General features: G+C 41.8%; 1 pseudogene; it reads left to right on the top strand.

Moving 5' to 3' along the window:
• Positions 1–14,640: 14,640 nt before the first annotated feature.
• LOC122213425 lies at positions 14,641–15,349 on the top strand (annotated as a pseudogene).
• The last annotated feature ends 2,778 nt before the right edge of the window (positions 15,350–18,127 follow it).

Raw genomic sequence — 18,127 nt, 5'->3', positions numbered from 1 at the left:
GGAGGGGCCACAAAATGGATTTTTGCTTGATGTCATGAAGCAGTCACGACCTGGTCTCTGCTGCCAGATAGTGAGGGGATAGTCCATCCTTTTATAGATGAGTTTCCACCAAGGACAGTCTAATAGAATGAAAGGAAATATGAGAATTATTAAACGAGCTATTATTTTGCCTTGTTCAGATTTCTATTTCTGGTCATGTTGCACAATGTGTATAATGAACTTTAGTTGTATTCGTCAAGCCTGTGTTTTGCACAGGGCAAATGGCCAACAGTCTCACTAATTTGTCCCAAGATCTTTTTTTTTAATTTTTTTAAATTTTTATTTATTTTTTTTTTTTGAGAGAGAGAGAGAGAGAGGAAGACTGCAAGTGGGGGAGGGGCAGAGAGAGAGAGAGAGGGAGAGACAGAATTGGAAGCAGGCTCCAGGCTCTGAGCTGTCAGCACAGAGCCTGACGAGGGGCTCGAACCCACAAACTGTAAGATCATGACCTGAGCCAAACTCGGACGCTCAACCAACTGAGCCACCCAGGCACCCCATTTCCCAAGATCTTTTGACATGAGTAGACTCCCTGGAATTGAGTAGTGCCTCTTTGGAGAGTTTTGTCCTTCTCCACCTCTCAGCCTTATTTCTTCATCTGTGAAATCGTGCTCATAATCCCTATTCCACGGAGTTGTGAGAATTCATTCAGTGAGATCTGACAAGTGAAAAGGCTTTGAAAGCTGTGGTGTTGGGGGCAGGATAATGAAGGCTGCTGTCAGACTCCACAGCATATTTGGGAAGTGAGAAAAAGCCATCCCTTTCTCCGGGTAGACTCAAACCAGTGCCAGGGTGCATTGCTTGGTGGATTGAGTTGATTGGATTTCAGCCGCATTTGCCCTTGTGGCCAGACACCCAAGGATGCAGTCTGCACAGTGGTGGTGGCAGCCCTGTGGATCAAGTCCAAATTCACACAGGAGTGCCTGCCCAGAGTGCCTCTCCCATGCACACACCCTGAGTTTAAAACAGGGTGAGGCCATCAGTGTCTTGACAGTAAAGGATCATTTCACCTCTTATGCTTTGCACATGTGGGTCCTGCCGCCTTGCATGCTCCTTCCCTTACTCTCGCTGTCTCATTGAGCTTGTGCTCAGCCATGAAGACCCACCTTAGGCGCGTCTTCTTTAGGTGCTCCTGATTTGATCACTTCTACTTTTGTGGCCTTTCTCCTTGATCTGAGCACACATTCTGTCCTCGCCCTGATGCAATGATCCTTTCTGTTCTGCCTCCCTGCTAGCTTTGGACACTGATGAAGAGACAGATCCAGAGAGTCGGCCCCCTTGTGTCCCAGACAGGTCCCATCTTCAGCATGTGAGCTTGTAATACAGCACAGTTCTTTCAACAGAGTGGCCACTCTGATGAGAAAGCTGCCCAGGGCCAGGGAACATGACTCATTTACCTCGTCCTGTCCAGTTTGTGACAGTCCAGGGCCCAAGGGATTGGTGCTGGTGTCTGTTGACTGATTCATTGACTGTATCTCATCCTTTCCTGCCCTAGCCCTGAGCCAAGGCATGGAGCCCAGGGAACCATGGAGCTGAGTAAGGGAAAGGCAGTTCGGGAATAGAGTTTTCCAGGAGCAAGAGGAGGGGAATTCAGGGATTGTCTTTTTAAATTTTTATTTTTTTTTTTTTATTTTTAGAGAGAGAGAGAGAACATGCAAGTGGGGGAGAGGGGCTAAGAGACAGGGGGCAGAGAGAGAGAGGAAGAGAGAATCCTAAGCAGGCTCTACACTCAGCATAGAGCCCAACACGGGGCTCAATCCCACAACCCTGGGGTCATGACCTGAGCCAAAATCAAGAGTGAGATGCTCAACCAACTGAGCCACCCAGGTGCCCCCAGGGATTGTCTTTTAAATTTGTTATCAACACCTAAAATGTATACATTCATTATCCTTGTGAAAATAAAAACATTGTAGATCAGGCTGAGGTTCACCTTGTCTGATGCACCCAGTTCAAGCGCCATCCCAGAGGTAGCTACTGGTCCACGTGGATCGGTCTCTACATGTGCTTTTTATACGTGTCTGTCCATTAGGGTACATGCCGGCTGCAGTGCCCAGAAAGCTCCCAAATGTCAGTTGCTTAACATAAAAAAGTTTATTCCTCACACTGCATGGTGTGATGTGCTCGGGAGGCAACTCTGGGCAGCAACCCCAGAAGGTGGTTTGGGGTCTGGGCTGGAACAGCTTGTCGCTCTGCCAACTCCTCGACCCCTGCTTCTGGCCTGTGAGAGGAATACTTAGGGGGACATTTGAAGCTGGGGGCAGCATATGCTACCTGTTTCCTTCTTCCACCAGCATGAACCCAGTCATGTGGTCTGAAGTAAGTTCAAGGAGTCTGGGAAGTGAGGATTTGTGAGCACCTGGCAGATCTTGCCACAATAGATATGGGTATCAGTAGAATGTATATTGTGTCATGGCACGTGACTAGATGATAGACTAAAAGTGCTTGGATTTGGGGTAGATGGTAAAACCTTGGATTGCGAGTAACTTGTTCTGGGAGTGTTCTGTAAGACGAGCAAACATTTCTAATAAATTTTATTTTTTTATCTTTTTTTTTTAAATTTTTTTAATGTTTTTATTTATTTTTGAGACAGAGGGAGACAGAGCATGAGCAGGGGAGGGGCAGAGAGAGAGGGAGACACAGAATCGGAAGCAGGCTCCAGGCTCCGAGCTGTCAGCACAGAGCCCGATGCGGGGCTCGAACTCACGGACTGTGAGATCATGACCTGAGCCGAAGTTGGACGCTCAACCGACTGAGCCACCCAGGCACCCCAAATTTTTAAATTGATAAACGAGCAATGTCTTGTAATGTGAGTAGTACGTGATGCTGAATGTCATGTGATCACAACTGAGCCAGTGGTTCTCTCTCTCTCTCTCTCCCTCTCTCTCCCTGCAGGATTGTGGGTGATCATCTCCCATGCTCAGATGCTCAGTCTCACACCATGATGTTTGGTAGAAATCCGTGATTTTTCAGAACATTGGAAGGTGCCCACAACTGGCACTTGTGTATTTTTTGTCACTTCAAAGCACCTATGGACAGTCCTTTGCTTTTCCATACAAGAGTAAGCTTAGGAATGCTTTGCTTCATTCTAGGTCAGGCTGCCTGCAGACATAGACCCTTTCCTCTGCTGCCTTGTTGCCAGTTACATTAAATACAGCATCTGACAGGAGTTTATTAATACTGTACTGTAGTCAACATTCATGCAAGCGTATACAGTGGCCCCCATGCAGAAAAAAAGATTCCATCGAGTCAATAGATTGCAGTGATTCCATTAGTGGTAGTGAAAGTTGTCCTACACAATAACCCTCCTCTCTCTTGTCTCCCTCACACCACTCATGAAGTTTTTCAAAGGTAAGTGCAGGTTAATTTATTTTTCTTTATATTTTATAGTTTCTCTATTATTTTGTATTATATTACACTATTATCATCATTTAAAAATTTTTAAGTTTATTTTGAGAGAGAGCAAGCGTGAGTGGGGGAAGGGCAGAGAGAGAGGGAGAGAGAGAGAATCCCAAGCAGGCTCCGTACCGTCAGCACAGTGCCCACCACAGGGCTCGATCTCACAAACCACAAGATCATGACCTGAGCCTAAACTAAGAGTTGGATGCTCAACGAACTCAGCCACCTAGGCGCCCCTGTAGTCATTTTTATATGAATATTTTTGGGTTGTGGGACAAGTCATCTGAGTTTCCATTATTTCTTATAGGGAAATTCACTTTGATATACAAGTGCTTTGGATTACAAGCCCGTTTCCAGAACGAGTTATGCTCGCAAACCAAGGTTTTACCGTATATTATTTTGGCTCTAAAGAAGGCAGGGTTTGCTGATGGATAGGTATGACAGATACAGGAGAAAAGCATCTAAAGATGAATCCTGAGCTTTTGGCTTAGATAACTGTAGAGAGCAAGATTGTAGAGAGCAAGCAGGTCCCTGAGTCAAGCAGTGACACAAGCAGCCAAGCGTACCGCAGCTACCAGATATCCCTGAGACCAGCGCCAGCTGATGACACCCCAGAACTGAGAGCAGGCAGAAGCAGCGAAAGTCTGCAGGGGCCCATCACTGATGAAATCCCTTTAAAGGGGGAGGATTTTGGCAGCAAGCTGTCGGACTCCTCAGACACTGACCCCTGCCTGACCACTTCAGAAAGGTAGCTGATGCCGAAGGCTCCGCCTGACTGATCTCCAAACAGAACTGGGATCCCTCACTGCTTGAACATAATAAGCAGTAAGTGCCGAGAGCTGACCCGGACCAGACCGAGGCCTCATCTCGGCTGTGAGCCCACACACTGACTTCGCGTTTGGTTCCTTAGCTTCCTACCCCCCGTGTGTTAGCTCGTTTGTTGTGTGACTTGTCTAGTGTTCTCCTTTGTGTGCCATGTAAGGAGCCAAGTGAATCACGTGGTGCAATGTCACTGGGTTGGGAATCCTGAACCTGCTTTAGAATTATGTTAACCCTGCTTGATGACTAACTTAAACTGGCCTCGTGGAAAGACACAACTTGTGTGTCTTCTGAGCGTACGCCTTCATAGCATGCTCGTGACAACAACACAGAAGGCTCATGTCACCTGCTCCTGGACAAAGAGGAAAAGAGACTTGGGGCAGGAAAAACAGAGACATTTTCCCCAGGGCAGGAGGACTTCCATGTTTGCATTGTTAGCATGAGATACTCTTAGATATCTGTGGGGAGAGCCCTCCAGGTAGGAAGAAGACAGGAGGTCATGGGAGTTGGATAATATTTAATGCCATGAGACTGCAGGTGCAGACAGAAGCATAGAGACCTCACCCTGAGTCCTGGGCACAACGACTTTAGAGAGAGAGGGAAGTGCGTGAAGGAGACAGAAAGGGCATTCAGTCTGGCAGATGGCAAACCAGGTAAGTGTAATGACAGGGATTTCAGGGAAGAGGTGATTTCAAGAAGGGTGACACCACCTTGTGCTCAAAATGAGACACTGTTCACTGAGGCAGTGAACAGAGACACCAAGGGGGACGATGAGATTTGGGAGAATGGGAGTGAAGGAATTAGAGGCAACAATCAGGGGTGTCTGGGTGGCTCAGGTGGTTAAGCGTCCCACTTTGTCTCAGGTCATGATCTCATGGCTCATGGGTTCGAGCCCTGTGTCAGGTTCTGTGCTGACAGCTCAAGCCTGGAGCCTCTTTTGGATTCTGTGTCTCCCTCCCTCTCCTTTTGCCCCTCCCAGCCTCAAACATTAATAAACATTATTTAAAAAGTTTAGAGGCAGGGGCGCCTGGGTGGCTCAGTCGGTTAAGCGTCTGACTTCAGCTCAGGTCGCGATCTCACGGTCTATGAGTTCGAGCCCCGCGTCGGGCTCTGGGCTGATGGCTCAGAGCCTGGAGCCTGCTTCCGATTCTGTGTCTCCCTCTCTCTCTGCCCCTCCCCCATTCGTGCTCTGTCTCTCTCTGTCTCAAAAATAAATAAACGTTAAAAAAAATTTTTTTTAAGTTTAGAGGCAGCAACTATAGGTAGTATTTCTCTAAGGAAAACAGGATAAAAGGATACCTGCCCAGGATGTTAACATTGCTAATATTGGGGCCGTGGGATTCGGCTGAATTTGTAAAGTCCATAATATTTTTTTTCTCATTGTGGCCACTGAAATACTGGCTATTTGACCACATCGGTCAGCTAGTAATTGGTTGGAGAGAGACTTTCTTAAAAGCATGGAGCTAATATGTCTCAGAGTTGACTGAGTGGCACTGTGTGTGTTGGGGCATTGGCTTCAACACTGCAAGTCACTTTATAATACTGTCTTAGTCTTTGCTTCCTGCTTGCACAAAGCATCATGACCGGCCACAGGCGAGAGAACTCGGCCTCGTCATGCCTTTCCTGGCATACCTGTAGCCCTGAGTGTGAACAATACCCTGTATGTGCTCGTGATTTTTAGATTCCCCTGGAATTCGGAGCCCCCCATTGACCCTTGTTCTCCAGATTTTCTCCAGATTATACTTTTTCGAAGGTTTTGGTTAGCTTGATTTTTACCTCCTCCTGTTATCACCACCTCACGTAGCTGAACTGCTGCTGATTGTTTTTGACCCAGGGCCCTGTTACAGAGGCTTCTCACTGTGGGTAATCCTGAGGAAGATAAAGTAAAGAGAAAGCTTTCGAGTGGGGTTATCTCAGGAACTTCCAGACAGATGAAATAAAGATAATTCTCTTGGAATGGGGCTTTGAATGTGTTCCATCCTGTTCTTTCCCCTCCATTGGCTGCTGGGCTGCGGATTTTCACCATGACTGCTGGCTCTTGACTTTCAAAAATACCCAGAGACAAGGAGAAGAGGGTCTGAATAGAGCAATTTAAATGCCCCAGAGTGTGCTGTGCTTAACCCACATCCAGCCGCCTTTCTTGAATAAATGCTCTCTTATTACAAGCTTTTGGTTAATTTCAAGAGTCTGAAAGGGTTGATTTGGACTATTTTTTGCTGATGTCCTCATTGCTTTTATGAAGCAGGGATTGGAGGTACTTAACTCTGCCATTCTCCCTGACATCTCTCTAAGCATCTTAATTTCTAGTAGCTCTCCAGTTTTCTGCTAACTTCTTGTGTGTGCTTTATGGGTTTGCTGCATCATAGAAGATCATATCTGAAATAATTCAAATGTTCTCTTCCCCGCTTTGTCCATTTTTGTACCAATTGGCTTAGGATGGGTACTTTTTCAGACAGGGAAGGGACTGTTTGCACTTGAGAGTTTTAGTACTGGAAAAGTAGATCTGAAACCAGAGTATCAAACAGTCAACAGGGCTCTTCTGACCAAGCATATGCCGAGGTACATTACAAGAGTATTCACAAAGAAGAGTTATTTGTACCATTTATGGAAAAGGAGATTTCAAGCCAGTTGTATTCATTTTCAAGAAAGCACTGGACTGTGCAGGAAGGACATGAATATGGTCAAAGTGGAAACCCAACTGCATCTGAGCTCAGAGCTTATTCCTCTAAGAAAAATATCCCATAATTGTTTGAGGGCATTTCAAACGTAGTTTAGGCGAAGATGAGAGAAACTGCTGGCATGAGTAAATTCTTACGGACACAGCGAATGTGGGAAATTATTCTGTGCTATTGCACAAGCCATGCAGGAGTAAAACTTCTAAAATGTAATCAGTATGGGAAAACCTTCAGTCATAACAAACCTCATAAGATCTCAAGGGATTAATAAAGTGGAGAGATTCCCGTAAGTGTGATAAAAGTAGGAAGGCCTTCACTAGGGAAGAGAGCAAACAAGTCATACTATAAAGAATCCCTCTGATTTTAATGAAAGTGAGAAGCTATAGATCCAGGAGTTAAAACTCCTTAGCGAAGTTCTGCAGAGATGATAATCCTTATAAAAGCAATGAATGTGGTAAAGCATTCTTCAAGAAGTCACACTCTATTCCACATTAGAAGAAAACCCCTGGTAGATTTCTAGAGTTGCCCTAACAAATGACCACAAACAGAGTGACTTAAATAGTAATATATTTTCAACATCTATATAAGTCTGGCATCTGTTGATTGTGTTTATCCCTTTGAATTGGTCACATTTTCCTGTTTGTATATTGAGTCCTTTTGAATTATATTTAGACATTGTGAGTATTATGCTGTGTTCTCAGGCCTGGTAGATGCCTTTTGAGATGTTGTTTTGCTGAAGAAGGCAATCAACCTGGTTTGGGTCCATCAACCTATATGTCTAGTTCAGATTCTGTGTACTAGATCACATTGCTCTGTTATTCTGTATGTGTGCCATACGTGGTCAGGGGTTTGGTTGGGACACTGCCAGGCCTACACGGAACTAGGACCCCTTTTCTGGTTCTCTCCTCTGGAGTTCCCTCCCACACTCTCTGGTCCTCGAAGGTCCTTTTTCTGTATCCATGGGCCAGATGGATGTGGTTTCTGTTAGTTACTACTGCCAGGCCAATTCAGGAGAAAAAAAATGCATGGGAGCCAAGAAATGGGAAACTTGCTCCCCTGCATAAAATCTGGTTCATTTTTAGAGTATTTTGGATCTTTGTTCATGTTTTAAGTCTTATATTTATGTCTTTAATATTTTCATACTTATATTACATATGTGGTTATTACAATACCTGGACTGTTGGTTATCACAGTATCTGGACACTTAATTTCACCAGAAATTAGGTTTCTGAATGTTCTGAAAATTTAGATTTTTCACTCATATATAGCTTATCTTATTCTTGGGACTATTTTATGAATGACTTATTATTTGCTTCCTTCTTGTTCTTGAGAAATAACTAGAGAATGTATAGATTCCGAATCACTCACATTCGTAGAATTTGAAGTCCAAACTAATACGAAGGAAAACTTTCATTACATCATACCCATATGAAAATTATAAAAATAATGTGGAAGAAATTTAAATTGAAATCTGATGGAAGAGTTCCAATTCTGCTATTGAAACCTGCTGTTTTTGCTAACGACAGCTAAATCTTTGGGGGAACTGTAAGAGGCAACTGTCCGAGGCCTCTGAAAAGTCAACAAAAGCAGGCCAATTGTGGCACGAGCCAAAACCAGAAGATGCATCCTACATGAGGATGAGTTTCCCATTTCTTTTCTCTCGTGAATAGTAGAAACCATGTTGTTCTGGCCAGAGGAAACAGAGGAAGGGGACTTCTGAGGGTCAGAAGGAAACTGTGACACAGGCTACGATATGGATGAACCTTGAGGACGTTATGCCCAGTGAAATGAGCCTATCACAAAAGGACGAATCCTGAACGATTCCACTTACATGAGGTCCCTACAGTGAAATTCAGAGATGGAAAATAGGATGGTGGCCGTCAGGGCCTGGGAGAGGGGCAATGGCGAGTTGTGTTCCATGGGGACAGAGTTCAACTATGCGAGATGAGAAAAGTTCTAGAGGTGGACAGTGGTGATGGCTGCACAGCAGTGTGCGTGGGCTTAGTGCCTCTTAAACACGTTTAAGATGTTAAATTTTATGTTTTATGTATTTTATCCCACTTTTGAAGAGGTAAAAAATTGCTTTGCCTTTATGTCTGTTTCACCTGATATTAGAATAACCGCCCGGGACTTCCTCTCCTTACTCTTTACATGGTATGTCTCTTAATTCCTGTTTTAAAGTATTCCTATTTTGGAATACATATAATATGGACTTGTTTGTCTTTTTTCTTTTTTTTCTTTTCTGAATATAATTTATTGTCACGGACTTCTTTTTCTTAAATCACTCTCCATCTTTGCCTTTGGATTGTTTATATTAGTAACATTTCATATAATTATGGATACAGTCGGATTGAGAGCTGTCATTTTCTTATGTATTGTCTGTTTGTCTCTCCTGTTTTTTATTCTTCTCTTCTCCTGCTTTCTTTTGAATCAGTTTAATAATATCACTATTCTAACTTATCACACGGCATTTTGGCAATATGTCTTTGAACATTTTTATTTCTTGCTGCCCTGAGAATTATAATATACGTATCTGACTTTTTAGAATCTACTTAGAATTAATAAAGTACCACTTTATGTAAATTCTCAGAACTGGGACGCCGTGTGGGTTCATTATGACCCCACTTCTGTCTTATGTGGTACACATACGCGGAGTGAAACAGCCACTAACCTGTGTTATAAATTTTGCTTTAAACAGCCCTTGTATATTTTAATGAAAATCTAGGAAGAAATAAGAGGTCGTATTTTCTACTTACCCTGCTATTTACCATTTCTGGGCTTTACTTTAATTTCTGAAGTACTGACTTTCCCTCTGGATCATTTCCCGTCAGGATGAACTACGTTAGCCTTTCTCGTTGAGCAGATTGGCCGGCACATACTTCTTTGAGTTTTACTTCAATTGAGAATTAATTCATTTTACTCTTATTCCTGAAGGAAAATTTTTTCTGGATATAGAACAGGTTTGGGAGGGTTTTTTGAAGGGGGGGGGTTTGGCACCACTTAAAGATATTTTTCCACTGTTTTTTGACATTTGTTATTTCTGATGAGAAATCCATGGTCATCCAAATCATTGTTTCCCAATAATGGAATGTATCTTTTATCTCTTACTGTTTTCAAGAGACTTTCTTACTGGGGCATCTGATAGGCTCAGTCGAAAACGCATGTTCCGTTGACCTGTATGTCTGTTTTTGTGCCAGTACCATACTGTCTTGATGATTAGAGCTTTGTAATATAGCTTGAAGTCCAGGATTGTGATGCCTCCTACTTTGGTTTTCTTTTTCAGGATTGCTTTGGGTATTTGGCGTCTTTTCTGATTCCATACACATTTTAGGGTTGTTTGTTCTAGCTCTGTGAAGAGTGCTGGTATTATTTTGTTAGGGATTGCATTGAACACGTAGATTGCCTTGGGTAGTATTGACATGTTAACAGTATTCTTCCAATCCATGAGCATGGAATATTTTTCCTTTTTGTTTATGTCTTCTTCAATTTCTTTCATAAGTTTTCTATAGTTTTCAACATATAGATATTTCACCTCTTTGGTTTTGTTTATTCCTAGGTATTTTACAGGGTTTGGTGCAATTGTAAATGGGATCGATTCCTTGATTTCTCTTTCTGCTGCTCCATTATTAGTGTATGGAAATGCAACCAATTTCTGTGCATTGATTTTATATCCTGTGACTCTGCTGAATTTATGGATCAGTTCTAGCAGTTTTTTGGTGCAATCTTTTGGGTTTTCCATATAGAGTATCATGTTGTCTGTGAAGAGTGAAAGTTTGACTTCCTCCTTGCCAGTTTGGATGACTTTTATTCCTTTGTATTGTCTGATGGCTGAGACTAAGACTTCTAATACTGTGTTGAGTAACAGTGGTGAGAATGGACATCCCTGTTCTGTTCCTGACATTGGGGGGAAAGCTCTCAGGTTTTCCCCATTGAGGATGATATTAAAGTTGGGTCTTTTGCATATGGCTTTTATGATCTGGAGGCATGATCCTTCTATCCCTACTTTATTGAGGGTTTTTATCAATAAAGGGCATTATATTTTGTCAAATGCTTTCTCTGCATCTATGGAGAGGATTGTGTGGTTCTTATTCTTTCTTTTATTAATGTGATGTATCACATTGATTGATTTGCGGATATTGAACCAGTCCTGCATCCCAGATATAAATCCCACTTGATCGTGGTGAATAATTCTTTTAATGTATTGTTGGATCTGGTTGGCTAGTACCTTATTGAGAATTTTTGCATCCATGTTCATTACGGAAATTGGTCTGTAGTTCTCCTCTTTAGTGGGGTCTTTGTCTGGTTTTGGAATCAAGACAATGCTGGCCTCATAGAATGAGTTTGGAAGTTTTCCTTCTGTTTCTATTTTTTGGAACAGCTTCAGAAGAATAGGTGTTAACTCTTCGCTAAATGTTTGGTAGAATTCCCCTGGAAAGCCATCCGGCACCGGACTCTTGTTTGTTGGGAGATTTTTAATAACCGAATCAATTTCTTTACTCATTATGAGTCTATTCAGATTTTCTTCCTGTTTCAGTTTTGGTAGTTTATACGGTTCTAGGAGTTTGTCCATTTCTTCCAGATTGCCCAATTTATTGGCTTATAATTGCTCATAATATTCTCTTATTATTGTATGTATTTCTGCAGTGGTGGTTGTAAACGCTCCTCTTTCATTCTTGATTTTATTTATTTGGGTCCTTTCCTTTTTCTTTTTGATCAGACTTGCTAGGGGTTTATCCATTTCGTTAATTCTTTCAAAGAACCAGCTCTTAGATTCATTGATCTGTTTTACTGGGTTTTGGGGTTTTTTTTTGGGGGGGGGGATTCTATATTGTTTATTTCTGCTCTAATTTTTATTATTTCTCTTCTTCTGCTGGCTTTGGGGTTTCTTTGCTGCTCTGTTTCTAGTTCCTTTAGGTGTGAGGTTAGATCCTGTATTTGGTATTTTTCTTGCTTCTTGAGAGATTCCTGGATTACAATGTGTTTTCCTCTTAGGACTGCCTTTGCTGCATCCCAAGTGGTTTGGACTGTCATGTTTTTGTTTTCATTTGCTTCCATATATTTTAAAATTTCCTGGTTGACCCATTAATTCTTTAGTAAGATGTTAATTTCCATGTATTTGGAGGCTTTCCAAATTTTTTCTTGTGGTTGATTTCAAGTTTCATAGGGTTGCAATCTGAAAATATACATGGTATGATCTCAGTCCTTTTATATTTGTTGAAGGCTGTTTTGTGATCCAGTATGTGATCTATTTTGAAGAATATTCCATGTGCATTTGAGAAGAACGTGTATTCTGCTTTTGGATGAAAAGACCTGAATATATCTGTTAAGTCCATCTGATCCAATGTGTCATTCAGAGCCATTATTTCCTTACTGATTTTCTGACTAGGTGATCTGTCCATTGTTGTAAGTGGAGCGTTAAAGTTTCCTACAATTACAGTATTGTTATGTACAGATTTATTTATGTTTGTGATTAATTGATTCATATATTTGGGTTCCTTCATGTTAGGAGCATAAAAATTTACAATTGTTATCTCTTCTTGATGGATAGACACTTTAATTATGATATAATGCCCTTTTTCATCTCTTATTACAGTCTTTGTTTTAAAATCTAGTTTGTCTGATATAAGTATGGCTACTCCAGCTTTCTTTTGACTTCCAGTAGCATGATAGATGGCTCTCCATCCCTTCACTTTCAATCTGCAGGTATCCTCAGGTCTAAAATTAGCCTCTTGTAGGCAGCATATAGATTGCTTTTGATTGGGGCATTTAGTCCATTCACGTTCAGAGTGATTATTGAAAGATACGGATTTAGTGTCATTGTGTTATCTGTAGGTTTCATGCTTGTGGTGATATCTCTAGTCCTTTGTAGTGCTGCTTTCCACTCCCAGAATCCCCCTTGGGATCTCCCACAGGGCTTGTTCAGTGGTCATGCATTCCTTTAGTTTTTGTTTGTCTGGGAAACTTTTAATCTCTCCTTCTATTTTGAATGACAGCCTTGCTGGATAAAAGGATTCTTGGCTGCATATTTTTCCTATTCAGCACATTGAATATTTCCTGCCACTCCCTTCTGGCCTGCCAAGTTTCAATAGACAGGTCTGCTACTACCCATATGTGTTTACCTTTGTAGGTTATGGCCCATTTGTCCCTAGCTGTTTTCAGAATTCTCTCTTTATCTTTGTATTTAAGCCTCCAACTCTTGATTTTGGCTCAGGTCATGATCTCAGCATCATCGTGAGCTACTTGTCAGGCCCAGTGCTGAGTGTGGAGCCTGCTTGGGATTCTCTCTCTCCCTCTTTCTCTGCCCCTCTCCCACTTGTGTACACTCTCTTTCTCAAAAAATAAATAGACTTTTAAAAAAGAAAATATAGAATTTTATAAATAGGTAACATTATAAAAGTGATCAAGTAGCAAGTTTCAATCATATGCATTAGGGTGAAGGGCTCCCATTATTTTCAGTGTTATTAAGGGGACTACAGTCCTACAAATAGAAATGATTAAGGAAGGAAAGGCAGGAGTGTGTAGTTGCCATGATCTTGCACTAATATTCAAGAAATTATGGTTGAGGTGGTCATTGCTTTAAAACCACTGGATCCTGGGGGCACCTGGGTGACTCGGTTAAATGGCCAACTCTTGATCTCTGCTTAGGTCATGATCTCACAATTGTGAGATCAAGCCCCAACTCGGAGCTCTATGTGCAGCATGGAGCCTGCTTGAGATTCTCTCTCTCCCTCTCCCTCTGCTCCTCCTCCACTCATGTGTGTGTTCTCTCGCTCTCAAAAAAAAGAAAAGAAAAGAAGAAGAAGAAGAAGAAGAAGAAGAATCATGAGAAGAGTAATTATTTCTCCAAATTAAAGAAACATTAAAATCCCAGAGGCAACTACATCACAAATACAGAGTTGTCAAACCTCAGGAACTCAAATGGTCCTACATGAGAATTGGTTTCCCTGATCAACCAAACAGTGGTGAAATAAGAGCAGTATGTCTTTTTTGCTAAACTGATTTCACTTTTATTTATCACCAAAATCTTTGTATTTCAGTAACAAGAAAGGAGATCAGTTCACATTTACCTCTTCATAATAAATGCGTGAGAAGATAAAGTTTGAAAAAATAACTTAAAACCCAAACATAGCAATCAGAGTCGTAAATTTTCTTCCTAATGAAATGTGTTCTGGCATATCCATAAATGGAAGGGGTAGAGGAATTTGTTAAATGAATATGAACTAATTTTTAGAGAAAAGATAAATGGACCCAAATAGTCTTTCTCCTCCCAAATTTCTGGGAGATAGTGTTCTTAAACAAGCAGAAGAGACATCTATCATCATCACTTTGTTTTCTTTATTTTTAATTAGTTGCAACCTTACTTCCAGTGTCCTGTGATCTGAAATTTCCTAACTGTTAAGGCACAAGCTTAAGTGCTGATGCCATTAATTTGAAATCTGTGAAATTAAAACTGGGGCAAGAAAGGTTTTCGTGAGAAAATACTGGTGGATATCATATAGTACTATGAGGTTAAGCTTGCTTTGTAAAACAATTTTTTGAACAAAGAACCTTATTTCCCAATAAAGAATCTGAGTTTTCTTAATTACACAAATTATAGAAGACACTTATTAAATAACAGTTATAGTTGACTCATGGAGAGACGTCAACTGAGTAATTAAGAACCAGACCTGATGCCCAACCTCCTCCTGTAGGTTGAAACCCAGGCGGTGCCCAGATGCCCGCTTACCACTCTTCTCTCGTGGACCCTGACACCAAACTCATTGGAAACATGGCACTGTTGCCTATCAGAAGTCAGTTCAAAGGACCTGCCCCTAGAGAGACAAAAGATACAGATACTGTAGATGAAACCATTTATTACTTCAAGGCCAATGTCTTCTTCCAAAACTATGAGATTAAGAATGAAGCTGATAGAACCTTGATATATATAACTGTCTGCATTTCTGGAGTGTCTAAAGAAACTCCAAAAGTGCAATTCCAAAATCCAAAGTGAGAAAGAAATATATATGCTTGGATTCACTAATTTTCCCATTCCTGGAGAGCCTGGTTTTCCACTTAATGCAATTTATGCCAAACCTGCAAACAAACAGGATGATGAGGTGATGAGGGCCTGTTACGGCAGCTGAGACAAGAGACTTGACTGAGACTTTGTGAGAAAGTTTTGGACCCTCAGCACGTGGTGGATTTGCTTGTGAAGAGACAGTTCATGAACGAGAGTCTTTCAGGACCTGGACAATAAAAGGAGCCTGGGCAGACACTTTTCCACAGCCATGGGCAGCATTTTACAGCAAGATGAACACATTTCTTTGCCTTTATTTGATACAGTTTTTTACAGAAGAGAGAAGAGAGTGTGTCTTCGCTTGAAGAGCTCTTTATCAAGAATTTGGGTGGGGGAGGGAAGAATGGATTGTCGAAGGGTAATTGGAAATTTTCTGCCGTATTGAATTGGTGCTTAATAAGAAGAACAAGTAATAATAAAGAAATTTCTGACATTCCAAAAAAATAAATAAAGACCAGACCTGAAATGTGCCCTTTCAAGATGAGTATGGATATGAATTAGTAAGGTTTTAGTTTAAAATGAGTCGATAATATAATAATATGTACCTTCTGAACTGATAAAGGAAATAAATGAAAGCCATTTTATTCCGAGAAATAAATGGTCGCAGTGCACAGCAGAGAAAATAGTCCTCTGAGCTGTGGGAGATGGTTAGAGCTGGATGGCTCATCAGAGGCTACCAGAAACTTCCTATTACACCCAATTTTCCTGCTTCCACCACCTGCCTAGGACCCTACCCGGACACTGATTCTAAGTCTGGGGAAATTTTTCACACTTACCTGGGTGGACACATAGGGTGAGCTGTGCACACCGGAAGAATCTGCACAGTTTAAATATTTTTGTAATATTTTTTTACTGTTTATTTATTTTAGAGACAGAGAGACAGAGCACAAGCGGGGTCAGGGCAGAGAGAGAGGGAGACAGAATCTGAAACAAGCTCTAGGCTCTGAGCTGTCAGTGCAGGGCCCAATGTGGGGCTCGAACTCACAATCCGTGAGATCATGACTTGAGCCGAAGTTGGACACTCAACCGACTGAGCCACCCAGGCGCCCCAAGAATCTGCACAGTTTAAAGGCAAGGATGTCATTAGCTCATCTTTCTACAGGCCTGTCATCTCAGTGTCTATAGAAAGGTGACAGGGACAGGATGGGGGAGGGCAGAACCATAGGGTCCCCAGTGGAAACATTTTACCTGTCTCTTAACTCTACTTGATTCTCTCCTGGGAAGAGCTGAGCTCAAAACTTTCCCAATCACTTCCCTTGCCACATCTGCGTGGAGAGATCAGAAGAGAACACAATCATGGTAGAACTTACTAAGTTTTCTCATTTCAATCTTAAAATCAAGTTAGTACGGTCTCACGTCAGACTTTGTAATACCACTACTTTGGTAAGAGATTCCTTGCACCTCCCGTGAGTTCAGAGTGGCTGTGAGCATCCTGTCTCTACAGTGTGATGGACACCCTCGTCCCTAGGTCGATTCTCAGATGAAACTCATGGTTTCTAGGTAGCATTGCTCATGCATCCCATGATTTCCATGCTTCATACAAGTCCTCAACTTAAACTAGGTATAAAAATATCCCTCATGGCAACAGGTGAAGGCAGCAAAACCCATTTGGAGCCGATTGGTTTTCATTTTCCAGGAATCCCTGCAGTGGCCCCACAATGGGTTATAAACATGCATCCCCTGCATATTGGTGACCCCAGATTTTTGGGGGGATGGAACAGGTGGCTGCAAAGAGCTGGGAACCTTCTGCATTCTGTGACTGAGGTACTGAGAAATCCAGGTTCTGATCCCTCTGAGACCACCGGTGAGAAACACATCATGATGGAACAGTGTGGTGCTGACCAGAGGGTTTTCTGGCAGTAAAGCCATTGCAGACTTTCATAAGGACATCCCTGTAAAAGCAGAATCCTTACACAATATGATCTTGAGTGATTCTCACATTTTTCCCCCAATTAAATTCATTAGAAAGGGAATCAGAAAGAAGACAAAAGTTTCTGTACATTCAAAGAAGTTTAAAGAGAGGAAAATAAGATGCTCGGGGGGGGGGGGGGAGGAGGATATATTCCTACCCAGACTAAATGTAGACCATTGCTGTTTAGTAAATCAAGGTTTCATTTAAAAAGTGCCCTAAACGTTAACAGGTCTTTCATGGATGTGGACTAATCCAGACCATGTAGGATCCATCCTCAGGTCTGCATTTGCTGCCCTGATCAGAAATATGGAAACTTGGGGCGCCTGGGTGGCTGTCAGTTGAATGGCCAACTCTTGATGTCAGTTCAGATCATGATCCCAGGTTCGTGGGATTGAGCCACACAGCAGGCTATGCACTGAGTGTAGAGCCTGCTTAAGATTTTTTTCCCTCTTTCTCTCTCCCTCTACCCCTCTCCCCATCTCAAGCACTCTCTCGCTTGCTCTCTCTCAAAAAAAAATTTTTTTAATGAAATAGGGAAGTGTTCTCTGTGACTGCTAAGCAGACATTCCAAGCAAGAATGGAAAGCTGTTGGGGGGGGGGGGGGGGTTGGTGAACACAGATGCCAACGGCCGAGGTCTCTCCTCCAGTAGTGTCAGGTGAGCATCAGCTAGCAAATACATCCGCCAACTAAGTTCGGCTTTTTTGTGGACACGCTTTCAATTTTCTCGGATAAATCCGCACATGGAATTGCTGAGTAAAAGGGTGTTCGTTTGACTCAGCAAGAAACTGCAAAAACTTTCCAAGTGTCACTCATTGTACCATTTTGTGTTCTTCCCAGAAATATGTGAGACTTCTAGTTGATTAATATCCTTGCCACATTTTTGTTGTTTGGTTCTTAACTTTAAATATCCCAGCGAATGTGTAGTGGAACATCACTGGAGTACTTACTGCGGTCTCTAAAGACGAAGTGAGCAATTCTTCCTGTGTTTATTTTGTGTTGTCTAGTGTTTATTGTCCAGACATCTTGCTTTGTGAAATGTCTGCTTAAGTCTTTTGCCAGTGTTAATGGTTTGTTTATCTTTTTGTTATCGAGTTGTAGTTGTTAAAGAATCTGGATACAAGTATTTGGCTGATAAATATTGTCCACGTATTTTCTTTCAGTATATGGCTTTCCTATTAATATTTGAAATTTTGACTTATGATAAATAAGAGTAGTCTTTGCAAAATCTAATT

The sequence above is a fragment of the Panthera leo genome, chromosome A2 (assembly GCF_018350215.1).
Source record: "Panthera leo isolate Ple1 chromosome A2, P.leo_Ple1_pat1.1, whole genome shotgun sequence".
Taxonomy (NCBI): domain Eukaryota; kingdom Metazoa; phylum Chordata; class Mammalia; order Carnivora; family Felidae; genus Panthera; species Panthera leo.
This window is presented reverse-complemented; position numbering and strand designations above follow the sequence as displayed.